Source organism: Carcharodon carcharias, chromosome 16 (genome assembly GCF_017639515.1).
Source record: "Carcharodon carcharias isolate sCarCar2 chromosome 16, sCarCar2.pri, whole genome shotgun sequence".
Lineage (NCBI taxonomy): Eukaryota > Metazoa > Chordata > Chondrichthyes > Lamniformes > Lamnidae > Carcharodon > Carcharodon carcharias.
In genome coordinates this window covers 21,059,268-21,087,027 of record NC_054482.1, presented here as the reverse complement: position 1 = coordinate 21,087,027, position 27,760 = coordinate 21,059,268, and the positions used below count along the sequence as shown (strand labels likewise).

The following is a 27,760-nucleotide window of genomic DNA, read 5'->3' as shown; positions in this document are numbered from 1 at the left end:
AGGGGCTCTGACCCGAATTTTTAATTCCTGTCTGGCCACGGGGGAGGTGCCAGAGGACTTGAGAACAGCTAATGTGGTTCTGCTATTTAAGAAGGGTTGTAGAGATAAGCCAGGGAACTACAGGCCAGTGAGTCTCACATTAGTGGTAGGGAAACTGTTGGAGAAATTTCTGAAGGGGAGTATCTATCTCCACTTAGAGAGGCAAGGTTTGATCAGGGATAGTCAGCATGGCTTTGTCAGAGGGAGGTCATGCCTACAAATTTTATTGAATTTTTTGAGGAGGTGACCAGGTGTGTAGATGAGGGTGGTGTAGTCGATGTAGTTTATATGGATTTCAGCAACAACTTTGACAAGGTCCCACATGGGAGACTTATAAAGAAGGCAAAGGCACATGGGATACAGGGTAATTTGATAAGGTGGATTCAAAATTGGCTTAGTTGTAGGAGACAGAGTGTGATGACAGAAGGATGCTTCACTGACTGGAAGCCAGTGTCCAGTGGCGTACCACAGGGATCTGTGCTCGGTCCCCTATTATTTGTCATTTATATAAATGGCATAGATGACTATGTGGGAGGTAGGATTAGTAAGGTTGTGGATGACACAATGATTAGCTGGGTGGTTAACAGTGAGGTTGAATGTCTTGGGCTACAGGAAGATATAGACGGGATGGTCAAATGGGCAGGTAAGTGGCAGACGGAATTTAACCCTGAAAAGTGTGAGGTGATACACTTTGGAAGGAGTAATTTGACAAGGAAGTATTCAATGAACGGCATGGCACTAGGAAGTTCTGAGAAACAAATGGACCTTGGCGTGTGCGTCCATAGATCTCTGAAGGCAGAGGGGCATGTTAGTGGGGTGGTGAAAAAGTCATATGAGACACTTGCCTTTATCAATCGAGCATAGATTACAAAAGTAGGGAGGTTATGTTAGAGTTGTATAGAACTTTGGTGAGGCCACAGCTGGAGTACTGTGTGTAGTTCTGGTTGCCACATTATAGGAAGGATGTGATTGCACTGGAGGTGACACAGAGGAGATTCACCAGGATGTTTCCTGGGATGAAACATTTAAGTATTGAGGAGAGGTTGGATAGACTTGAGTTGTTTTCATTGGAGCAGAGAAGACTGAGGGGTGACCTGATTGAGGTGTACAAGATTATGAGGAGCATGGACAGGGTGGTTAGGGAGCAGCTGTTCCCCTTACTTGAAGGGTCAGTCACAAGGGGACATAAGTTCAAGATGAGGGGCAGGAAGTTTAGGGGGGATGTGAGGAAAAACTTTTTTACCCAGAGGGTGGTGACAGTCTGGAATGCACTGCCTGGGAGGGTGGTGGAGGTGGGTTGCCTCACATTCTTTAAAAAGTACCTGGATGAGCACTTGGCACGTCATGACATTCAAGGCTATGGGCCAAGTGCTGGTAAATGGGATTAGGTAGGTAGATCAGGTGTTTCTCACGTGTCAGTGCAGACTCGATGGGCCGAAGGGCCTCTTCTGCACTGTGATTCTGTGATTCTGTGAGAACCCTAGATTTCATTATGATGCAATCTGAGATGAGTATCTTTTTTTGTTAAAGTAGAGGAAATTTGAAATCTCAGTTACTTACTAAGAGAATAAAGTCACAAGATTTCAGTTTTAAATAAACAGAGAACTTTTGGCAACACAAGAGTCAACAAGGCAAACAGTTGATACTATCTATCTTAAATTCTAACATCCAGAATTAACATGAGGTAAACATGCATTAGCAGGCAAACTGCGGCCGAACACACCACAAACTGCACATTAAATGGCAGACAAAACCAGGACAGATCCCCCAAATTTCTCAGCAACCCACCCAGATGTCCGTCTTCACTGTGAGTCACAAAACCTCTTCAAAGCTCTGACTTCCTCCAAAGGGATTTCAGCTTCTCTTCTGTCAAGAGCTACACTGATCCTTAGCCAAAACCAGCTCCACTTGGGTTCCATAGGTATAACCCTCACCCAAATGGCAATGTATTCCAGACCTCTCTCAAATCTGCTCCCGGGTCCAACCTTCTTGGTCTCTTTTGCAGCTGAAATGACTGCCTACCAAAACTACACCCCACGGGGTTGGCCAGGCTGCACTCCAGCCTCTAAGCACAAGCAGGGTCCCAACTTCTCAGACACTTTGCTGCCAACAGCTGCTTCTGGGCTTCCACAAGTGCTGGTCCCCTAAGCAACTCTGAGCAATCCCTGCTCCTGGGCTTCCTGAGCCCCAGCTCTTAGCAGCTTGGATCTAACAGCTCCCGGGGATTCTCTGAGCCCCAGCCCCTGTCAACAGCACGGAAATAATGGCAGCACTTCAGCTGTCTGGAATAGGCCTTCCTCTTTGTCTGCTCCCAGCTAACTGACCTTTGAAATGATCTGTCCTATTAATAGCTCCCAACAGGGTTCTGCACCCTCTTCTGAGGCAGGGTCAAATGCATCAACCCTTGGTGCATTTTGTATCTTAAATGTTATAATCTCCAGTCAACCAAGGGCCACTCGCACAGGCGCAATATTACTGTGGCTCCACACCTAAAACACCCACAGACAAAAAAAAAATTCCCCCCAAAAATAGGGATTTCATCATACTGTAATCTTGTGCTCCAGATCTAACCATGCCTCTAGCCAAACCATTTCATTACAGTTGCAACACCACCTGATAAAGTGGGAAATTGTCCTGGTACAACCTGCAATCAAGAGCAGGAAAATTCCATCTTGCCAATTACTGCCCCTTGCTTATCCTCAATCAGTAGCAAACTGTTTTTGGCAGTGCTATCAATTAGCATATGCTTACCAATAACCTGCTCACTGATGCCTAGCTTGGGATCCACCATGACTACTTGGTTCCAGACTTCATAACAGCTTTGGTTACAACATAGAGAAAACTGCTGAATTACAAAGCTGGGGTGAGAGTGACTGCCTTTGAAATCAAGGCAGCAGTTAACCAAGCACGGTATCAAGGAGCCCCAGTAAAACATCTTCAGAAAATGAAGTAGTTCAGGTCCAGATATAACACGACCAGGACAGTATCCAGGTTTAAGCAAGTAGAAAGTAGCAAGTAGAACTCGCGCCACACATGTGCCAGGCAATGGCCGTCTTCAACAAGAAAGAGTCTAATCACCAGCCCTCGATATTCAACAGTTCTACCATCATCAAATTCCCCACCATCGCCTTCTTTGGAGTCACCATTGACGAGGGACATAACTGGGTCAGCCACATTTGATTACAAGAGGAGAACAGAGGCTGGATATTCTGCAGTGAGTGACTCACCCACTGACTTCCCAAAGTCTTTCCACACCTACAAGGCACAAATCACGAGTGTGATGAAAGCTCTTCACTTATTTGGATGAGTGCAACTCCAACAACACTTGAGATGCTGGAAACAATCCAGGACAAAGCCCACTTGATCAGCACCTCATCCACCACCTTAAGCATTCACTCCTTCCACCACTGGTGCACAGAGGTAGCAGTGTGTACCATTTAGAAGATGCACCTCAACAACTCACCAAGGTTTCTTTGACAGGATCCATCAAACCTGTGATCTCAACCACCTGGAAGGACATGGGAACCCCAACACCTGCAAGTTTCCCTCCAAGCCACACACTACCCCGACTTGGAAATATATCGCTGTTCCTTCATTGTTGCTGCGTTAAAATTCTGGAACTCTCCCCCTATTAGCACTGTGGGTGCATCTTCACCACACAGACCACAGACTATGCTGATTTAAGAAGGCAGCTCACCACCATCTTCTCAAGGGCAATAAGGGATTGGCCAATAAATACTGATCTTGCCAGTGACGTCTGCACCCTGCACCTCTAGAAAGGAAATAAAGCTAAAAATGGTATACTCATTCATGGTGAGCATTTCCAATTGTGTTGCACTGCTCAATATTTTGTCCATGTCTTTTTGTTTGTGCACATATTTGCAAATTATCTGTAACAGAGACTATTTACATAGACTAAACCCAACAGTGTGTGACATTTTCAGTAACCCGAAAGACAGAAGATGTAGTGGGCATTCTACATATTCATCACTAAGTAATAACTGTGATCAGGCTAATTATTAGGTCTGGGCTACTTCAAGTCAAACGCAGCAGAGAATAAAAATGCTCAGTATGAGACCTCAAATTGAAGACGTAAATTGTCATCAAGCCATTTATATGAGAAAGGGTTGTTGGGAAAAAGCTGAAACTAACATTAGCAGTTCTGATTGATCTAAAACATTAACCCTCTTGATCCCTCCACAGATCTTGCTCGTGTGTTGAGTATTTCAGCATTTTCTGTTTGCATTTCAGATTTTCAGCGTCCACGCTTTATTGCTTTTACATTAACATTCCCAGTGGTTCAGTTCCTCCACTTCCATTCACGGCCCATGATTGTAGAGATGGAAACATTCATTTGAGGGTAGAATTCAATCAAAGTCAGGGACTGTTTGCAAGAAATGAAAAGAAATTCAGGGGGCCTTTTTGGACAATTCATTCAGATGTTAAAAATCCTTCGAGGTGGCAAGATGGGGTTTTGAGGTGAAACTCTAGTTTAGCCAGCAAAGCTCCGTGTGAGTAAAGGAGCTGAAATATGTGCCCAGAACATGCAGCCACATAAAGGCTCATCAATGGCTGACTGCCATCTAGGATTCCTGCTAGCTCTCATGAGTATGGCACTTTGGTGGCAAGTACTGGTCCTAACACCCCTCAACATATGTGATATTCACAGAGGGCACCTCACATTGAGGCGCTCTCTCTCCTTCATGCTGCAGCCTCAGCAGTGGCCACTTGTAACAGTGGTGCTGTTGAACTGCCAGGCCTCTGATTGGCCGGTAGCTCTTGGGGAATTGGGGGGGGGGGGGAGAACGTGGGGAGGAGAGTGTGAACCACTGAGCTCAATTGGACGGCGGTCCAGGTTGCCGCCTGTTAATTGGCTACTACCAGCTTAACACTGCCTCAGGGTCCAGCCACCTGCTGGAAAAGGGTCAGCTTCCACTTTCGGCCCGAGTGGCAAGGCTTCTACCGCGGTGGTTTAAAATATGGGTCTAGAGAAAGTATAAACGGTATAAAGGGAATTACCACCAACAGCTGCTGTCTGAAAAAAAACATTGAGAGGGGATTCAAACGGAAATGGTTGAACTCAGTGTTGAGCTCAGAAGGCTGTAAAATGCCAGTTATTTAAAAATGAAATGAGCTCTCAATAACCTGTTGCAAACTGTGGCAATACTGTACATGCCAGCACCTGGCAGCAGACTACATAATAGATCATTCCCCAAACGCCTTCCTTTATTTTATTTAACTCCGGACAAAAAAATGAGATGCTGTTTCTCAAGTTTGTGTTGGGCTCCACTGACCACTGTAACAGGCCGAGGACAGAGACATCAGGGGCGAGTAGGGCAGAGAATTAAAACGACAGGCAATCAGGAGCTCGGGGTCATGTTTGAAAACTGAATGGAGATGTTCCTCAAAGTGGCCTCCGAACCTGGCAGCATCATGAGCAGCGAATACGGTGCGCTAAACTGAAAGCTGTTCCGGTAATCTGTCCTGACCTCCAGTAGCAAAGAGAAAATTCTCGTTGCTCTATTTCGACTAATCCTTATATCACATGCCTTCACATGATCTTCCTGGTCTCGAGTGGAACGAACACTTCACCTGGCCGTGGCTTAGATCAATGATTGTCAAATAGGTTTATCAATCACACAATGGATAATTGAACTGGGCAATGACACAATATATTAAATGTACAGTCGTTACTGGCTTTACTATTCCAGCTAAAAAGCTAAAAGCTAATGGCCTGAATCTTGCGTTCCGAAGTTGGGCGAGTGCCTGACCCAAAAGCACATACAATTGTGCGAAAAAACGTCGGGTGTGCGTCCCGACATCATCGTGCTCGTGTACATTACAGTCAGCAGGCGCGCGTGGGAGTCGGAAGCTCACCCACCAACAGTTAAGTGGGCAATTAAGGAGGATATTGTCAGCAAATTTACGCGGCCCGTCCAATTTTATGGTCAGCGGACATGCCAAACGGGCCAGGCGGCCTTTACGTTTTGGCTACAAACTAGATCCAGGGCGTGATGAAATGTCCGGGGTTAAATAAAATAAAGGAAGGCATTTGGGGGATGATCTATTATGTAGTCTGCTGCCAGGTGCTTGCATGTACAGTATTGCCACAGTTTGCAATAGGTTATTGAGAGCTCATTTCATTTTTAAATAACTGCAGCTCCCTGAGGCAGCTCCAGAGCAGCCGTCAGCCTTCAGGGACCGCGAGCCCACACCCTCCCTCCCCTTGGTGCCCGCCCTCTTCCCGCACCCCCTGGCAGCGCTGAGCCTTTCTCAGTGCGCATTTCATGCTGGCTGGCTGTTAATTGACCAGCCAGCATGAAACTGCATTAGGGGGCTGATCCCGGGCACAAGCGCATTTTGCGTCCACTTCTGGGCCCGCGGATTGTGCGCGCCCAATGACCGGGAGACTTAGGCCAGTAAGTAGCTGCATCCCATGTGTAGAGATGTAATATAAACTCAACTGGGCCCTAAGGAGCCAAGATTCTGATTGGCTCGCTCCCTGGAAATCTAATTACGTGTCTCAAATAGAAAGCAAATCAGGCTTATACTTGTACAGCACTTATCACAATCTCAGGACATCTCAGCAAGCTTTACAACCAATGGAGTAAATTTCAAGTGCAGCCATTGTTGTAATATGGGAAACGTAGCATCCATTTTGCACACAGCAAGGTCCAAAAAACAGCAATAAGATAGTGATCAGATAGTGGCCGAGGGATAAATATTGTCCAGGATGCCAAGGAGAGCCCTTCTGCTTGTCTTCCTAATAGTGCTGTTGAACTTTGACATCCAAACAAGAACATAGACAGGGCCTCGGCTTGCATCTCGGCCAAAAGATGGCATCACCAACATTGCAGCCCACCCTCAGCGCTGTATTGAAGTGCCTAGATTATCTGCTGAAGTTTCTGGAGTGAGCTTCAAAACCACAATGATCTGACTCAAAGTGAAACTGCCATCCACCAAGTCAGAGCAGACATATATCAAACATACACATCAACTGGGTCCACAAAATGCTTGTATTTGCTCCAGCACCATTTACACAGATGTAACATTTTCATTGAAGCTACTGTGTATCAAAACAAGATAGGTATTTTCTGTCAGTGAACCTGATTTCCAGCTCTCTATGCGCTGCGCCAAAAGAAAAGTTAACATGATACACTGTAAGCCAAAATGCATAATTTTTTAATGCCTTGCTCATCTCAATTTGAAAAATAGGAAAATTCTGAGTCATTTGAGCATTAATGGAACTACTGGGCCTGAATTTCCTGGCTTACATTGATGTAGAAGTTCCTCCAAAATTTAAGTCAATATCTTGCTGACAGGGGAACTTAACATCCAATTTCCCATGAGGTTCATTTTCCTAAGAAGGAAAATATCAACATTGTGAATCAAGCACAGACACATTGCCACCAATCAGGGTAACAGTGCAATTTGTGCTGTCTTCTGCCATGGCAGCGCTCAGCCTCTTGCCCTCTCCTGCTCATGATTCTTCCCTATTTTTATGCACTGCAGGGTATGCCCAATTGGAAAGGCTGCTTAAGCCTTCTGAACACCTGGGATAGTGGTGGGTGCTGAAAAAAGCTAAGGGACATTTTGATTGATGGCACTCGAATGAAATGCAATTCAAGTCTCAGCAAGAAATTTTTATTTAAAATGTTCAGAGAATCACCATCAAGCTTCGGTTGGACTCATAGCAAGTCATTTTGGACCATGTTACAGCCATCTCATTACTCCAGTATATATAAGAGACTTGTGTGAGTCTTTAGCGGGTTGCTGGGGCTATCTAAATGAGCAGTGCATGGTTTTGCTATATATACCTCAGAAGCTGAAAAAATAATCGAGCAAATTCACGCAGAGCAATGTAACAAGCATAAAGATGTGTAAATCAAATATGAGTGAGTTTCTGCAGAAATCCTCCTGCAATAGTTACATCAAATTTTCACAGTATCTTCCGGACAATTCAAATGACTAATTTTTAACTGTAGTGAGCTTGTGTCAATGGACATTTGCAATGACTGCACCATTCAAAGACACATTTGCCAACTGTTGTCTAGAAATGGTGTGTTTAGTCTCTAGTGCAGCATTACTCTAACCTTTGGCTACCCTATATCAGTTCCTGGAATTGGCCATCTGTGTACCCTGTGTACACTAATGCCAGCACTGCACTTGCTCTACAGCTCTCGGATCTACTGAAACTCTGCTGAAGGAATGGAAGTTTACTATGGACAAATATTAGAAGGCATTGATATCTCTAAAATAATGGTTTATTTAATCTAATGCAAAGAATATCTGCTGAGCTTTAGAGTTACTATTCAACTTCTTGAGTTTTGCAATAAAATATACTAAAAGCAGCAAGCAGTCGACTCCATGTCAACTGTAAGCTATGTAAATCTAAACAGAAATCATTTCCAGATTTCAAAATGACCAAATGAACTCCCTGGTGAAACAAAGTACAGCTTTGTGAGCTAAGTAGTCACATTCACGCTGCCAGAACACGCACAATTTGTGATTAATTATATGTATTCAACAAGATGAAACATAAGGATTATCACAACAATGGCCTGGGCAGAAACTGCAGCAGGTTAGTCTAGCACAGAAAATAGACCTGGAGCCTTAATAGCGCAGAACCACTCCCAGTCTGCCTCCCAATCCCAAAGCTGTAGTACCCAGGTTTCCAATCCTGAAAGTAGTGTGGAGCATAAAAAGCCAAGGTACAGATGCTGCAAGTAGCAATTCTGGATTAGCAGCTTCTCTTCCATGATTTGACTACATCAAGGACCTAGTACTCCCTCAGTGAGCAGGGATCGAATGCAGGTTTCAGACAGCCAAATTCAGTACTCATTATGTTGGGAAACAGAACATTACACACATACTTACCCTTCTTTTTACGTTATGTTGGTACACATACAATAGGTTCAGTTTGAATCAATCGCTTTAAGATACTCCTGATTCAGCCACTAAATTAAAGACCCTAATCTTGAGCAGATTTGGGTGCCCCCATTTTAAGGTAGGGGAATACTTTACATCACGTGCACAAAACAGGAAGAAATTGGCCCAAATCTTCCATATCATTGAAATTGGAAATTAAGTTAGGAGATGAATGTTAGGATCCTGCAGAATTCCTGACATGCACACAATTGCCCGGAAAGCTTAAACTTCCGATGGGTTGATTTCTGCTGCCCTTGATCCAATGCAAATGTCATCCAACACTGAGCTCAGTGCCAGAGACATGGACCAGATAGGCAGGACTTACCTGTGCAATTACCGCAAATGTTGCACTGGTTAATACCTCGCCTAACTCAGTGATTAGCCAGAGTAACTGAACTGAGCACAACTGACCCGCACAATCATCTCCCCAGTATGACCTGACTCTCTGTCCCACCACCATCCCCCTCAGCCACCCACTTTCCTACCCGCACATCCATCTGCTTCACCCACTAAGAGACTTAAGACCTTTAAAAAAACTTACCTAAATACTACAGCTAATGTGGTAAAAAGAGGGCGTGTCCTCTCTTTGGCTGTCTCCCCCTATACTCACCGGTCTTCCACAGGGATGGCTGCACTGACTCATTGCTGCTGTAACCTGGCTAAAACATCCTGGCTAAAAAAATCGCAAGAAGATCAGGCCCAGAGATCTTCACAGGCAAAGGTAATGCAATGTGTAAAGGCGATGGTAATGCGCATAGTGTTGACACTGACCAGAAGATCTCGGCTGGGGTTTTGCAATCCAAATTTCCAGCTCAGTCAGAACTGATCAAGCTTCACACATAATGCAAAGCATTACTCTCAGACAAATCTCCAGGGAGAAGTTCTACGAGTTATCAAAATATGGGCTGCTCAGATAGGGAGGAGGTTTATAGTCCCTATAAAATTAGAGCAATCTTTCACGCCAACTGAAGGTAAAATGAATACCTTTAAGTGATACTCGTTCCACACTGATTCTTGGTATTAGCTCAATATCTTCATGAGTTTTAAATAAAATTCAATAATTGAGTAATATTATTGTTCTAAGCCAAGAGTGTCTTATTGAAAGAAAGTCCCATAATATAAGGATCCTACTCTCTCCAAAAGACACTAGGGGAGGCTTTCAGTGGTTCTGCAGGAGTCAACAGGATTACATAAGATATACAACACAGAAACAGGACATTTGGCCCAACCAGTTCATGCTAGCATTCATGCTCCACTCAAGCCTCCTCTGATTATTCCTCATCTAAATCGATCATCGTAACCCTTCTATTGCCTTCTCCCTAATATGCTTGTCTAGTTTCCCCTTAAATGCAGCCATTGCTCATTGTGGTAGCGAGTTCCACCTTTTCATCACTTTTTGGATAAGGAAGTTTCTTCTGAATTCCCTCTTGGATTTCTTAGTGACTATTTTATATTGATGGCCTCTAGCCATACTCTTCCCCACAAGAGGAAACATTCTCTCTGTATTCACTCTGTCAAAATCTTTCAGAATCTCAAAGGCCTCTGTGTCGCTCTTCAGTATTCTTTGTCCAAGAGAAAAGAGACCCAGTTTGTCAATCCTTTCCTGATAACATACTCACACACTTCCTGGTAACGCCACGAGGAGATGTTCTGACCTTTATTTTCAAGGCACAGCATCCCATAGCTGTTCTGCCTGAGGTCCCCTGAGGCCCAACAGAGATGAACATAACGGGAACTTTTTAGCGTCTTTGGCTCCAAAAGCAACCTTTTGCCTCTGGAGAAAGCCTATGATTCCCACCAGCATCAACTACTTTTAGTCTGCTAAGATTTAGGATCTTTAAGAATCTCAAAAGAACTCAGTCCTTTTAAGGGCACAGAGCCTGACATTTGCAGTGTAACCCAGGAATTCCTTAGACATGGTACCCCATTACCGCCCCTCCTCCCCCACTTCCACCACCCCAACACTCCACTTGAAATGGGATTTAAATGGAAGATCTGTTCCGAGGGCTCTTCCTCTGGAATCTAAAGGGGCAGTCTGAATATGATGTAAACTCACTGTAGCTAGGTTTTGCTGTGGATCCAAGCCACACCACTAATACCCCCAACTCAAATGGAAAAATGGCTTTCCTCCCTCTCTGCCTCCAAATATTTGGGTCTTAAGAGTTTAACCAGTTCATTCTGCTAACTAGAATCAATGCCCCCATCAATTCCCTGTATAGTCAGCCAGCCACACAGGGAGGATACGGCAATGCATGTCAGCATGCTAAATCTCAGTGTCGTGGGACACAAATTCACACAGGTCCAAATCTGAGAAAGCTCAATTTCTGCTGAGTATGGAGGCATCACGTAAAAGGCTGCATTCGTGGGGAGGGGCGGGTTATACTCCGGCACCCCCAGGGCTCCAACTGTACTCAAGCACTGAGGGTAGGACAAGAACAGGCTCTGTGTCGACCCAACAGGTTTAGGGTTGATGGAACAGGCGAATAAAGGATGGAGATACAAGTAAAAGAAAGAACAACAATGGGAAGTGACCCACAATTACAACTTGGCAGTAAGTTTCTAGGTATCATCTGTTATGGCTCCGAATGGAAACTGTAAGTCATACAATTTGCAAATGCACGGAGGCACTTTTCAAGCGCATTAAGGAATTTAGAACAGAGCTGAGCTCTTATAATCATTGTTTAACCTGTTAATAAGAAGCATGAAAAGTCTATATCTGAAACAAAAGGAGAACATTCAGAACTAAAACAGCTTTGATTACGTTTCCTTTTAGCACTCCCTTCTCCACTGGAAATAGTCCGAATATCTCAAGGTTCACGTCTTTTTTTGCATCCCGAGTATCATCCCCTGCATGTTCTTTAAGGTTTTAATGTCCTTTCTAACCTAAAATGCCCAAAACAGTACACAAGCTCTGAAGTCTAACACATTTTCCATCACATATTTGCTCTTCTAATCCATGTCCCGAATTCTTAAACACAAAATGCTTTTTCAAGGTTTTATCTCCCCGTTCTCATAGCTCAAAGAATTACACATTTGCACCCCTAGGTGTCCTTCTTCCTGCATACCCTACGGCATTTTTCCATTAATCTCATAACAGAAATCATTTTCTTTACTTTTATTTACACATTTGTTATTTTTTTCCAACATTTTCTGCTTTTGGATTAGCTTTCTAAGTTTTATACATTTTCTCTTTGTTAACTATGTCTGTTGAAAACATGTCAACTGTGCCTGCAAAAGCCAGAAAGACCCGTTTTATGAAGTGTTTATATATTTCAGCATGCACGAATGGGGATGTGGGGTGGGGTCGCAGCAGGCACAAGGATACTTTAACATCCAGGAATTATGGCCCTCAAGCACAGAGATCATTAACTTTGAAGTGCATTGATCAGGACATGTAAGCCGGTCTAGGCAAGCATGAGGCAGCTGAATGAATTCCATTTCCACTATGTGAAGATCCAGATGGCAAAGACTTTAAATGTGCAAAGAAAACAACAGTGAATAAAACAACTTTGTTTCAATCACCTTACTAGCCTAACCATTGGCGTATGGCACAGGAACATCGAACATTTCAGTCTGGGGAACTTGGAAGAGATTCATAAAATGTGTGAATATCTGCAAGAGAATCCAGTAAATGTCTTCCCTTATATACAATTTTCACTCAAATCTCATTCCATAGCCTAGGCTCATCACAATTGTACATTAAATCTGTGTGCTTCTTGGGTTGGGCTAAGTAAATGTAAATGATCCCAAGGCACTGTATGAAGATTGAGAAGCTCTCATGGTGCAACGGCCAACATTCCCTTTTCACCCATAAACAAATGAACTGACCACTTGTCTCATTTCCATGCCAGTGTGATGCTCGGTATGTTGGCCTTATGTCCCAAAGACTGGCGGATCATACCAAACAACACGTCCCTTCCGCTGATCACAACAGGCAAGGTACACACCGTACCCACCCAGCCTGTGCTTGCAAAATTCAAAATGCAGTGTCCAATATTAAATGTGATTCTGTGATTGGACGACATTTGCTAAATAATCCTCAATGTGCTAAAAATTACACTGACAACCAATTTAAGATTGTCTGTCAGACTCGCAATGTGGCACATTTGTGTGTACTGGAAGCTACATATATTAATACACAGGGCCCTGTTCTTTGCAGACAGAAAGAACGTGTACACACATTGCAACTGTTTCAGCTAAACAAAATAAGTGACAGTCATTCACTGTCCTCAGAGCAATGCCTTAACCAATCAGAGTCAGCTGCCTGGTTTAAATTTAAAACGATGCTTGACAGTTAACTGTCAGTTGTCATCATCTGGTGCATTCTCCATGACAATACCTCTACCAATCAGAGTCCACTTGCCAACCAATCAGCACTCTCTTCTCATACATAACAAATCTTTGATCCCTTTACATTTGGTATTCTTGCGAATTGTTTTGATGAGCGCAAGATGAAACACTTCGACAAAAAGTGTCTTTTTTCAGCAATACCCAAATTTATCTCATTGGAGTTTGTGGCCTTTCACTGTGAGTAAAATAGCTACCACATTTGTCAACATCACCAACAGCAATTACTTGCATTGATAGAGTGTCTTTAACATAGTAAAATATCCCAAGGTGCTTCACAGGAACATAATTTGACACTGAACCACATAGGGAGATATTAGGACACATGACTGGCAGCTTGGTCAAAGAAGTAGATTATAAAGAGTACCTTGAAGAGGAGTGGAGTAGGAAACACAGATTATGGGAGGGAATTCCCAAAGTTAGGGTACAGGCAGCAGAAGGCCCAGCCGCCAAAACTGAAGCAATGCTAAAGGGCAAGACGCCAGAACTGGATGAGTGGAGAGCACTCAGAGAGTTGTAAGATCGGAGGAAGATACAGAAATGGAAAACGTGAAGCCATGAGAGAATTTGAACACAAAGATGAGAACTTTAAATTCCATTGCCAGACCAGAAGGCAGAGCAAGTTAGCAAGGATGGGGTTATGGGTGAACAGAATGGTGAACAGTGTCATGAATTATGGGCAGCAGAGTTTTGGGTTAGCTCAAGTTTACAGAGGATGCAATGTGGGAAGTATTGAGGTATACCTTTAAGAGACATATTAAAAACTATTGTGCATCACCAGACAGGGATAGGATGTTTATCATCAAGCAGAAGATAGAAGCAGTCCTTGAAATCAGATGTGCTAACTAACTTCTCAGGTATTGCTGTAGATAGTTTCATCTCTTCAAATAAAAGAGCTCACCTAAGTGAGTTACCAATCCTCTTTGTGTGGCTGGTGTATTTCTGTAAGGTTGAAAACACAAATGGAAGCTGGCCACAAGAGCACATTGAGTCAAGAGGTGACAAAAGCACACTTTATAGTTTCAGCAACAAATGAGCTGGGTCAGGAGTGGAGGTGGATGATGGAGGTAGAAGTATGCAGTGTTGATGCTAGAAAGGATATGGAATTAGAAGCACAGCTCAGGGTCAAAGAGGACCACAGATTTACAAGCACCTCAGAAAACTGAGCTAAACTGCGTCATCACCCCCTCCTTTATGTCTCTAGCTAAAGCATCAAACTTTTGAATCTAAAAGCTCTATGGCCAGATGGACTTAATAACATGTGATAGTATTATTAACTGAGCCATAAGGAAACATACTATCTAAAGGTCTATGTATAATGCAGAAGGGAATGACTTGGACCATCATGTCTGTGCCAGCTCTTTGCTTGAGCAATCTAAAGCTAATCCCATTGCTCTCTTCTCACACCTATGTGTCTTCCTGTTTCAAATGTTATCTATATCTCCCTTAAAATGTCTAATTACCTCTGCCTGAACTCTGCCTTACATCCCTGGGTGTCCTTCTTCCTTCAGTAATTTTTCCATTTAGGTCACAATACGATCCTTTGGTTTTCTTCCCTAGCTTCTCACATTAAATTGCATCTTGCTAGCTTTATAAAAAAAATTCTGCTAAACTGTCTTCATCCTCCTGAAATATTTTGTAGGTCTCCTCATCGAAACCAAACCCATACACGTTTATGTCATCACCAAATTTCAATTAAAACGCTTCCAATTATCTACACATGCATCGAGAACAAATGTGGTTGCTCCGAGGTTTACCATTTGCATTTACTCTAAACAAATTATCTCCCCAATTATTATTACCAAATAGCAAACAATCTAGGTTTGAAGCTAGCATAAGCAAAATACTGCAGAGCTGGAAATCTCGACCAAAACAGAAAATGCTGGAAAGACTCAGCAGAGCTGGCAGCATCTGTGGAGAGAGAAACAGAGTTATGGAATGAATTTTCCTGAAAGGCTGGCAAAGTGGCAGCGGAAATAATCGGGAGGGAAGTATGGCATCCCCCTGCTGCCGTGGCATTTGCCAATTGGAAACATGGTACTGCTGCTGCCCTCCTGGGCAGCCAATTGAACGACTTAAGTGTCCAGTTAAGGGTCAACTCCCACTGCCACAGCATTTTTCTGCATTGGGAAGGCTTGTTATGTCAGGCAAATCGTGGTACCTCTCAGCAGGTTCCAGTGGTGTGGGACCCTCCTTTATTGGCACTCCACAACCCACAAGCTTTCATTTTTCTTTTCTCTGGTGCTAACTTGCAAATAATCAGATTTATTAAATTCAGTTTAAAAACTTGCCGTGGCATAATTTGCATACTTGCTTTAACAAGTAATGTGATTATGTCATCACATGTAATAATAACACTCGTTGTTACATGTCAACGTGTGAGTAATTATGCACATTCAAATCAAAAATATTTGCATTGAAGCTATTTTAAAAATATAATTTTCATTTAAGTACATTATTTTGTAAGCAAGTGCTGCATTTAAATTCAGGAAACAATTGCTCTGTTATAACTTTCACAAGTTAAGTGTGAATATTTTATAGAAGAATTCCATGCATGACACAACATTGCAGCACCTGTTACAAACTGCACCCAGAAGAGAAAATGGCTGGTAAGCTAAGGCTTTAAATAGATGTACGACAAGGGAATTAAAAAAACTGGGAGAAAGACACTGGAGGCAGAAGTGAAAAAAAAAAAATCAGGTAAACATTAACTGAGGCAAATTTTGTATTACAATGCATTTATAGCTCCGATCATCATTTTGTCCAATAGGTCCATGCCATTGTGCCTTCACACCAGTACATGTCAACATTGTTCTCTTTGCCACAATTTTAAGCAGTATTATAAATGAGAAAGCTCTGTCTCTGTATCCTCACGGTGTTGCACAAGAAGACATTAATTACCGTAAATCAGTTTTCCCCAGGATCTTTGCTGCACTCAGTCTCCCCTCCTTCCTACACTATAGGCTTCTAAAGCCCTAAGTTCTCCTTCTTCTACTTACATTGGCATTGATGACTTCCTGAACTACAAACTTTGGTCGTTAATTTTGCATTAATTTTAAAATTTGCGTTCAATAATTCTACTTCACATTAAGTGAAGGTTCTCACCATTGCATAACTGTCCAAAATAACCACTGTTTTCACTTGCAAATATGACTGCGTCTTGTTCACTCCTAGATGAGCTTTGTGCCTCACTGTGTCTCTTCTGTTGACACTACTTACAAAATGACTAAACAAGTGATACATCTTAGAAAAGACATAGCCCTCTTAAAAACTCCATCAGCACGGAAGTCAAGTCATGATGAAAGTGTTTCTCAACTACAATGTGCCCAAACAGGAATAAGTACATGCCAGCATTCATGCTGTGCTAAGCAGGGGAGATTTGGTGTTGTACGTTGTAATGTTCAGTTCAGTAGATCTCATGAAGAGGTTCCGAGTCTTGTATGGTTGAATATTAACTGTTTATTGATAACACATAACCATGTACATATATACAGGGCATAGCCCAGGCTGTGAGCTAACTCCATGCATGCTTCTACACAGATCTCTGCCCAGTCCACAACTGACTCTAGTCTCAGGTCATGTGTCGCTTTACATTACAGTGTGGGCGACACTTCCACATTAACCTCTGCTGTGCCAGATACCCTAATACTACATTTGGTAGCAATTCTTTCACTATAAGGTCCCTTTAATACCTCATCGGGGGAGAAAACATGAACAGTGGACAGCAAATGATTCCCTTTTGAACAGTTCAATTTGCTGGTTAATTCTGCAAAAACCGGTTAATGATTTATTTTAATATTACATAAGCAACACTTTCCTAATTTTGCAGGTTTTATTTGCCAATACACTTCTGCCTTAGTTGTGTCAAATAAAAAAAGACGATAAGTCTTCTGCTGAAAAATTTCTTCAGAGGAACATTGCTGTCCATTTAATTCAAGCCAACAAGGGTAGTAAGATTTAAAATAATATGGAGGAATCAGTGTGAAAGTTGACTTGTCAGCCTTTCTACCCACTCTGAAAGCTGCAACTGTTTTTCTTTAATGAAGTAATCCTTGATAAAATACAAACATTAGCCACAATAAAGTGCTGTTGGCAAACAATTCTCAGGAATTTATTCAGGGTGTACACTTGAAACTATTAAAATATTTTACCAAGTGATTTGATTCCTCGTGGTTACAATGACATTCTGCCTGTGTTGACCCTGTTGAAATTTAAGGGGTTAACTAACCCTAACCCTAACATCCAACTTTTGGTTGCTAAGGCCAACAGCTCCAGGTCACTTGGCTCCAACCATCTACTCCTCAGCCCTCTGGCTATGTAACAGAGCCAATCTATCTACGTTTTCAGGATTTTTTCAGGGATCCAGGCCACTGCCTCTTCATCACCATTGATGCATTTTGTCTTGTAAGCACTGCTTGGAGGTTCCATCTCTTGCAAGGCAAGTTGGAAATTCCGGGAAGTAGACAAAGACCTGGTGCCAACTGGGTCTCCGGCGTATCCTGGGCATTTCCGCTAGTCTTCTACCGGTGGGAAATAAGCAGATGCCCTGAGAAATTGCTGAGCTGCTGTAAAAAAAAACTAAATCTCTGTGATTCAATCAAGGATGATAATGCTTTGACTGCAAAATAAGCCTGAACTATTTACACAGCCACCTAAACAAAATGGTTTGAGTCCTTAATTGAAATGTACTCAGTATCCCCCACATATACACCAACTAAACCCCTCAATTGGATTACTATTCTTTATTCTGTAAGTTACCAGGTATCCTCCACCAACATTGCCTGAACCCCTCCAAGGTACTAACCACCCTGTAATTCAATAAATGATGTAAGGCTACATGTTTGATTTATTGGTAAGGTTTTTGTTCTGAATAATCACCATTGATGAGGGAAATTATAACATTTCAGTTGGATTTACTCATAGTTCAGATGTCAGAAGACCTACAGAAGTTTCTTTATAGGTAATCTGACTTCTCAAATGCTAGGAGTTCATTATTAAATGAGATGGGATTTATGGTTTCTTGAATTTATTAATAATTTTTAACCAACTGGAATGTCATGGCTGCAAGTCAACGATTATAAGCAGGGACCGAGTTTACACAGACCAAAAAGAAAAACATTACTGCTGGGCATAGGCAGCAAAGCCTGACTGTCAGGTCTGCAGGTTAAGTACTGTTCTGGAACCCCTGAATACAAGCAAGGACAGCCTGAGTCTCAGGACTGCAGATGAACAACCAGGTGTATTGCACATAGACAGGCCAAGTTGAAGGTCACAGTTACAGACCCCAGACAGGTAATGGACCCAGGGCATTTTATAATTTCAAGATATATTTTGACAAAGAATGCTGTTGAAGGGTACAAAGTTTGTGACCTTTGGACTGGTCTAATGGATACAAATCCACTTCTACGTTCCTCTCAATGTACAGGCATCACGCATTGTGTGGGTTTGTGAATGACATCCGCCAATGCAGCAGAAGTCGCTGCAGTTTTCCACAGGTTGCTCAATTGTCTCAGAACATTAAAAAGAGGCTCCCAGACTTTTTTTAAAAAAACCGGCTGCAGGTGATTTTCTTTCCACCTTGGCATGGGTGGTGCAAGCAGTTGTATTATTTAAGAGTTAGGTGGGCGCTGTTCTTTTTCAAACTTATTGTATATATGTTTTACGTTAAGAATTGTATTAGCAGCACTTAGCTTACACCAGTCAATGTGAAAGACAACATTACAGGTTGAGTGCTGCGGAATTAAGAGTGGTGAAAGATGCAATCGCAAATGAAAGAGCAGGGGCACTAAATGCTATTTGTATTTTTATTGCATTCACAATTGTTTCATTTTTGGCAGATGCACAGATGGGAAATAAGGAGAAATGACATATCAGCTGATACATTTGCAGCTCAGGAGACATAAGACTCGAACTGTCAAACCCTCAAAGAAAAATAAAGGATATTAACTCAAAGACCAGAAGGTCAGGAGGCATTGCACTACGTTAGCTGAATTCATCTGGTTCAGTGGTTGAGGTGCTTGCAGTTGCACATAGCATGGGCTGCTGGATTGGGGAATGGAATCAATTAGTATTCATGCTTCTGTTTATTATCCAGTGTGACCAGCTGGAGTGTGCACACGGGCATGTTTATGTACACATGCATATATGTGTGGGTGTGTATGTGTGTGCATACATATGTGTGTGACTGGGTTTGACTGTGACATGCTCCATGGGGCTATTTGACACTCACCAACTGGTTCATTTATATGAAAGGCCAACTCAGGTGCCAAACGTATTCAAACGTTTCCTAGAGTGTGTTCCTACCTTCAGGAAAGGTGGGGGGGGGAGGCAATATAGATATTAATGCTATTCAAGCATTAACCCATTATTTGATTTTATTATAAACACAGAAAATGCTGGAAAAGCTCAGCAGGTCTGGCAGAATCATTGGAGAGAGAAACAGAGTTAACGTTTCAAGTCCTCATGACTCTTCTTCAGAGATTCTCCAGCATTTTCTGTTTTCATTTCAGATTTCCAGCGTCAATGGTATTTTGCTTTTATATTTGATGTAATTAACTGATCATTTTTGCAGATCGGAGGAACCCACCCACTCAACTTCCTTGGTTTGCACTCTCTTTGAAGATTAAAAATGAGCATCAGCTATTTAATGTCCACTGCTTTAGAATGTGTCTACAATGTGATAAATTAGCCTCTGAAGGCATGTTCACAGTGGAACTGTTTGTGATGAGATTTGTATTCATTTCTGGGGAATTACATTTTTGTCGTTTAGATTTTTTTAAAGAAGCTTATTTTGTGTTCATTAAAGTGAGCCATGTCAGATTTAGGAATCAAATCCTGGGCCATCATTGGGTACTCCAGGTTAGGTATAGCATAAAATAAATTAAGGAAAAAAACCCTCCCAGTACTACAGAAGTAAGCACACCCACACTCGTGAATACACAGGTTAAATGCAGGGTGAATCTCTATTAAAACTGCTCCAAAAACACAACTACATCAGGCATAAGTTATAAAGATAGAATAAAGCTCTCACTAAACTGCCTTCACGAGCAATTGTAGGTGAGGTGAATGCATGGCTGAAATGTAGTATAAATTATGCTAACAAGGGCTTGCAGGTCACATACAGCACAAGTTAAATTCATGGGTTTAAGTTTTTTTTCTACATTGCCCCATTAAGCCCTCCCAGGCCAATGGAATAAGAGTTTCATGCAGAGTAAAATGATTCTACCTCAACGATGTTCCTTCAGGCAAATTTCTGAAGAGAAATCACTAAATGCACAATTGTGACATTTACACATCCCACACCAGGCATTCGTATGGTTCCTGATGAATCTGCATGGAACTATGAGTCATTTAGAGGGGAGGATTGCATCCCATCAGTCTCAGCTGAACAGAAACCCAGATACCAGAGGCAAAATGATGCTCTACTGAATGGCACTACCTGTTTTGCTCGCTCATGTGTTATTTATGATTTTAAAACACAAAAACTGGAAACATTTCACCGGAAATTTGATGGGGTATTTAATCGGATAGAATTATCTTCAAGTTGGAAATTTCAATGCTTTGTCTGGCATGAGTCGGGAGTCTGGTCCTATTTGCATATAGACGAGCGAAAAACAATAGAGATGATGGGAAATGCCAGGCAAAAAAAGACAAGGAACAATTAAAAACCAGGTCTTCAGTGTTCCAATGCTGCTAAATTAGTTTCAGTGGGATTTCTCAATTGTTTTCTCGGTTGGAAGTGCACAGAAGATAAAGGGAATCTTAATTCACACAGCCCTGCAGGGACTGGGGATTATTCTGGAACGACACCACCGCTGTTCTCGAAATGAACTAACCTTCGCATATTGCACTGATTCCTGCAATACTGTGCCACCGAAGCTGGCAACGTAGGAATCCCTATGGTACCCCAACAGGAGTAGGCGCACGTAGTCCTTCTCCAATTAAAAATCAGCTTCCAGAACAGAAACTTTGCCAAACTTCAAATATTGTGGGCTGAATTTTTGCTCGTGGTCCTGATCCCGCCATCAGGAGGGAATGTTGGCTGGGAACCGCTGAGCGATTTTCCAGCTGGCGGCCAACTAAGTGGCACCCTCTGGGAGTCCCCGCCAACTAAGGGTGGAGGGTAGGCTCCCGAGACTGACAGGACAATAGGTGGCCACCCAGCACAAAGAGATCAGCAGCCTTACAGTCAGAGGTGGGAGCTGCTGGTGTAGGTAGAGAAAGAGAGGGTATCTCAAGATGGAGATGAAGAGCTTTACAAATTTACAAAATCAAAGAGGCCATAGCTCATCGTGGGGGACAATCACAACTGTGCCCCAATGGCTACGGTGCGTGTGGGGCAGAGTTTCATAGCTGGATGGAGTGCTCATCCCGTGGCCTGCTGTTGGGAAGTCACCTCCAGTCCTTGGCCCAATGTTGGCCTTAGTGGGCCAGTTGGCATTTACAGACTGGCCTTAATAGGTCCTTTGATTGGCCTAATTGACTGCCCACTCCTGCTTCCATGAAAATTGCCTGGAGGTGGGACTGTGGCAGGAGACCAGCATGCCTTCTGGGGGCGAGAAATTGCTGTCCATCTGCCTCCAGTCCTGGCCGCACCTCCACAGCCAAATGAAAATTCAGCCCTCTATGTACTGATACAGGCTTAGTTTTAAAAGTTTCCTTTTAAGGTCTCTGTGCTGAAATTGCGACAAGCTTCTGCTTTTTGCCCCCAGTTGTATCATCAAGGTTAGCTATGTTACAGTCCTTACCATACAGACATATCAAGCAGTTGCAGCCGAGATTAGCTACATGAGTTCAAACAGTCCCACCACAGTGTTCCCAGTCAAGCACTTCACAAAATAGAATAGCAACTACTGCAGGACACTGAAGCATCCTTATGAGAGTTACAGCTGCTGTTACACTAGCTTTCGTTTTGTTTGGCTTCTAAGAATATGGCCCATGAACTAGCTTCCACCCTTAGCTGTCAACCCAACTATCTTGCCTAGGTAGCAGAGTCATGAATCTAGTAATGTTGAGGGTCTACGATTCTGTCACTGGAATATTAAAGCTGAACTCAGAAGTGCAAAGACAGGCAGGCTGCCAGTCTCCTGCAATGTGAACTAAGTGGGCATTAGCACTAAAATGAGTAATGAGAGTGGTTGATGTGGTACAAACGTCTGGCACATAAAGGGTTAACATGTGACTGAATACAGTACCAGCCACACAGTGATGTAAGAGAACACATGACCCACTCCTAGTGGTCAATTTAGTGTTGGACAGAGTAGTGTGTAGAAGCAAGCATGCAGACACCTCCTAACATGGACCTTTATTGTACCTATGTATGTAGTTTCTAATAGTTAATAAATACTTACTCTTGAACTACCTAACACTATGAATACCTTAATAAGACCTATTGAACTATGCCTAACACTTTACAACGTAGTGGCAACTCCACAATTCATAGAAACTGCAGAAGAAATCAAAATCCTGGAAAACAGAAGAAAAAATTAAAGAAGCAACCTGACCTGAGAAAAGCTGAAGAACAAAGGTGCAGAAGGAAATCACCAGAGAAAAGCTCCAAAGAAAAGCTTGGAAGCTGAAGATAGACATTAAATTCCTCTTTGCAGCAGAAGGCTCCATTGGATCCCATGGAAGTCCAGCTTCATTACCCAGAGTGTGCATGGTCAGCAGACCTAGCAGGGATGAGCTAAAAACTTTAGATTCCTGGACAACGCAAGTCCTGAAAGGGTCAGAAATTGCCATTTAAATCGCAGTCCGAGATACACGATTTCCAAGTCACCGCCTGAACATGTGAATGCCAAACTCACTCTGAACAAAGACAAAAAAAATCAATGAACAACTAATTATGACTCAGTGGGGAGAAAAAGCCAGGATTCGATGCTTCCAAGACCCAAGAACATTACACTAAAGCAGGGAAGACTCTAACTAAATCATCCAGGCAGCAATTATTGAAAAAAATTAAACAATCTAGATCATGAATGCAGGAGCTCATCAAAACCAGGAAATGTGGGAAAATCCTTTGTGAAGAAGTATTTGGCAGCCCCATCTTCCATTTCCCAAAACCTCTTAAAGCTGAGTATGATATTTAAAAATTTTAACTATGGATCAGAAATCCACTTGTCCAAGGCCCAGATAAATCACAGAATTGGGGTCTCTGGAGAAAGAGATTCCTTAGATAACTGATTGCTTCAGCTCTGGATAAAAAGACAGAAGCTGAGTAAGTGAACACACTGCTTTATTTGGTAGGCGCGATAGCCAGTGATATAATAGCTGGGCAAGGAATCAACGAATCATCTGCAAAATCTGATGAAGCTTTAAATCATTTGATGCTTATTTTAACCTCAGAAGTAACAAAATCCCAATTGAAAGGGCTAAATTTAATAAATGTGTCCAGCAGCCAGGAGAACCTGTTGACTCCTTCATTAATGAGCTGTACAGATTGATTGAAGTTTGCAATTACGGAGACCTGAAATCTGAACTAATCAGGGATAAAATAATTGTAGGAGAGGCGGAGAGCACAATCTCCAACATGCTTCAAGCTAAGGCAGACCTAATCCCTGAGAAAGCCATCCAGATTGTCAGGCAACCTGAAATCCCTTTGCAGCACAGGTCCATGATAAGGGGAAAAAGCAAACCGTGGTACAAAGTATACCTTACAGTCCAGTTAGTGAAACAGCACAGAAACAGGGACACTCCAGACCAAGGGAAGCAATACCCTAACTGACCAGTAGAGCCACCATGCCAGCGCTATGGAGCAAAGTGCCCTCACAGGTGTGATCGATGCCCTGTAATTTCAGCCCAATGCTTTTAATGTAACCAAATTGTACACTTCGGGAAGTTGTGCAAAGCCAAAACATCAAAATGTACGGAAGATCACAAAAGGATTCACAAGGTCGGGACAGCACACCAAGAGGATGTACAAAGATGCTTCTTGGGTGAGGTCAAAGATCTTGGATTTTCAATCTGGAATGCCGGCATCTCAGTTAATGGCCACCTCACAACCTTTAAGTTGGACACAGGAGCTGGTATTACAGTCCTATCGGACAGAGAACTGTGGCTGAGAGTCCTATGGCTATAAGCAACAGACACACCACTCTATGGGCCCAGAGCGATCCAACTTCTGGTCAACCATTAAGATATAGCAGGAAACAAATCTTCGAGCTGATGTACATCATCTCTAGTCAATCTTTTTCCCTCTCAAGCAGAGATGCGTTTGTAACCCTGAATCTCCTCAAAGTGACAGACGATGTCAAGACTGTTGTAAATTATACAGAACTGCAAGTTCCCGAGAGCTCCAACAAGAAACAATTTCTCGACTGGGACTTGAGCTGTGAATTATCTTCCTTCGTTGCAAAGTAGGTTTGTCCACTTTTATTATAGGTGCCTGAAGCCCCCCCCCCGACCATTGATCAGACCCCCCCAATGACTCAGATGGTTACCAGTACACCTTGAGCAGATAGCAGTCAAGAGAGGAGCCAGCAATGAGGAGATCCTCAACCTCTGGCTCTGATGCCATTTGGAGAGATAAACCCTGAGACCTCAAAGCATACGCTGCAATCCCCAGCCAGTATGACAGTGCCACAAATTATGCTGGAACCGAGTAGCAGCCATCCATTGACGACAGCACACTGCACAATCAAACACAAAGGTGAGCTTACTACCAAGTCACACCCTCGCCACAGGAAGAGCCATCTTCCATCGCAGCATGTGTCATGGCGAGCTGCATGAAGGAAGAAGGGGACAAAAACACTATACAAGCAAAATTTGTCTGCCCTGTAAAGAGTGGGATAAACCAACTGCCATCTATTTCTATAATTGGGGAATCAACAAAGAGCGATTCAATGCCAAAGAGCAGGGAAAAGAGGACCAAAAGACACCTAGTTGCCAGAGCAACCTCCAATTCAACAAAGTTTACCAGCAACAACAGAGCTTACCACTCCTCTGACAGTAGTGAGAACAAGATATGGAAATGGAGTATAAAAATAGGTAAGTCTTGCTAAAGCTATACAAGACATTAGTTAGACCACACCTAGAATACTGTTAACAGTTTTGGTCCACTTATCTAAGGAAATATATACTGGCATTGGAGGCAGTCCAGGGAAGGTTCATTAGCTTGATCCCTGGTATGGAGGGATTTTCTTGTGAGGAGAGGTTGAGTAGGTTGGGCCTGTACTCATTGGAGTTTAAAAGAATGAGAGGCGACTTTATTGAGACACATAAGATTATTAGGGGGGCTTGAGAGGGTAGATGCTGAGAGGTTGTTTCCCCTTGTGGGAGAGCCTAGAACTAGAGGGCATAATCTCAGAGTAAGGGGGTGCCAATTAAACAGAGATGAGGAAGAATTTCTTCTCTCAGAGGGTATTGAATCTGTGGAATTCTTTACCGCAGAAGGCTATAGAGGCTGGGTCGTTAAGTATATTCAAGGCTGAGATAGACAGATTTTTAATCAGTAAGGAAATGGGGAAAAGGCAGGAGTTGAGGGTTATCAGATCAGCTATGATTACATTGAATGGCTGAGCAGACTCGAAGGGCTGAGTGGCCTACTTTTGCTCCAACATCTTATGATCTTATACGATTTCCAGACAGCCTGAACCTATGTACTTAGAGACTTGAGGGTTGTGGGAAGGAGGGGGGAGGTGTATGTAGTAGAAATGATGTAAATACATGAAGAGGGGATAATTTGTACATGCATTGGATAAGGTTTTGGGGGAATTTATAATATAACGGTCTGGCACATAAAAGGTTAAAGTGGGACTAGTACAGTACCGGCCACGTAGCGATGTAAGAGAACACATGACTTGCACCAAGGGTCAGTGTAATGTTAGACAGCCATGTGTAGAAGCAAGCATGGAAATAGCTTTCATCTTGGACCTTTACTGTACTACATAAATGGTTTCTTGTAGTTAATAAATACTAACTGCTGAACTACCTAAGACTATCAATACCTTAATAAGACGTACCAAACTACATAAAACTCCCACTGCACTCCTACATGAAGTACACAGGGAAGCTCCTCTTCATTGCCCCTCAGGTATCCCAAAGTGAAATATAAGCACAAGCCACAGTAGGTCCAAAATAAAACTAATTCCCTTCAGTGTGCTGCCTATTGCCGATTTGTTTGGAAGTCCATTCATCAAATTCATTAGAAACACTGCCTGGGCAAACACTATTATAGAACCATCCAACTTATTATAAACAGATTATATGACAATCTACCTAATGTATATTAAAACATTTTTAAAAACAAAGGATTAATAAACACAACTAATACCCATGCATTCATTTCATTATTATTAAAGCTGCTGACAATTCCAACCAAGCAATTTGCTGGGAGGTGTGAATTAAGTCATCGGATTCAGTAAATGCATTCGATCAGCAGCCATTACACGCTTCAATAAGCACATTACTCACATCACTGGGTACATTACACTGTTATTAAGCATCCATTAAACAATGGGTATCTCAAAAACAGCTTGCTCCAATCAGGTTTAAACTATTGGAATGGAATTTTATAAGCAAAGTGCTCAACCACTTTCATCTTGAAACGGAAAACAAAATACTGTGGATACTGGAAACCTGAAATAAAAACAGAAAAAGTTCGAGGTCAGGCAGCATCTATAGAGAGTTCTGATAAAAGATCAGCAACCTAAATCATTAACTATGTTTCTCTCTCCATAGATTTAGCCAGGCCTGAGTATTTCCAGCATTTTCTATTTTTACTTCCTTACTGAGGCTGCTTTATATGGTATACTGGCATCCTCTGAGCTGACTCCCAGCATTTACAGTTCTTTCCTTATCCCTCTGCAAGCTCATAGAGCTGAAATTTTACACCTCCGTCCTTCTCCTCCTGGGGTCGGGGGAGAAATAGGGGAGGGGGGGACCCCCAAAATATACCAGCACTGTCTGGCGAGTCACTTTTGGAATGCCGTTTTAGGTGTCAGCCATTCTGAGGGAGGCGATTTCAGGGCTCGGAAAGGCCAGGCATTGGGCAGGCAATTAGGCTCATTAAAAGCATTGTGGTAAGTTTCAGAGACCAACTGGGACTTTCCAGTTTCCCAATGCAATGTTGAGGCAGGCGCCCAGCGAAAGGCTGGGGAATGGGGAACCAGCAACCCAGCCAAGCCTATAAGCCATCTGTGTTTGTCTGTGTGAGGGTACAGCCAAAGGCCACTCTGTAGAGGGCTTCCCCCATCTCTCCCCCTCCTCCCCTTCCACAGAGGTGCTTTCACTATTATTTTAAGTAAGGATTTTAAGAGGAGCTTTTTATTCAGGAGCCCTCTCAGTTACTTAACTTGCATGTAGCTGTGCACATTTCTGAAGCTGGAAGGCCTCTGGTTGGCTCTCCAGTTCGATAGCCCACCCACTACCCTTCCGCGTCCTTCTACACCATAGCAATTCTGTGATTCTGTGATTAATTGGGCACAGAACCTGTCCCCATGCCAATAAT

At 42.7% G+C, this 27,760-nt stretch overlaps 1 protein-coding gene and 1 long non-coding RNA gene across 2 annotated transcripts in view; one reads left to right on the top strand and one right to left on the bottom strand.

The window, feature by feature from the left end:
- Nucleotides 1-27,760, bottom strand: part of astn1 (astrotactin 1) — a 2,752,121-nt gene that overhangs the window by 694,117 nt on the left and 2,030,244 nt on the right. The window lies entirely within an intron of this gene.
- Nucleotides 11,386-20,144, top strand: LOC121289107. Its single transcript, XR_005945489.1, has 3 exons — nucleotides 11,386-11,518; nucleotides 19,152-19,275; nucleotides 19,886-20,144. It is a non-coding gene; the product is annotated as an uncharacterized LOC121289107 (long non-coding RNA).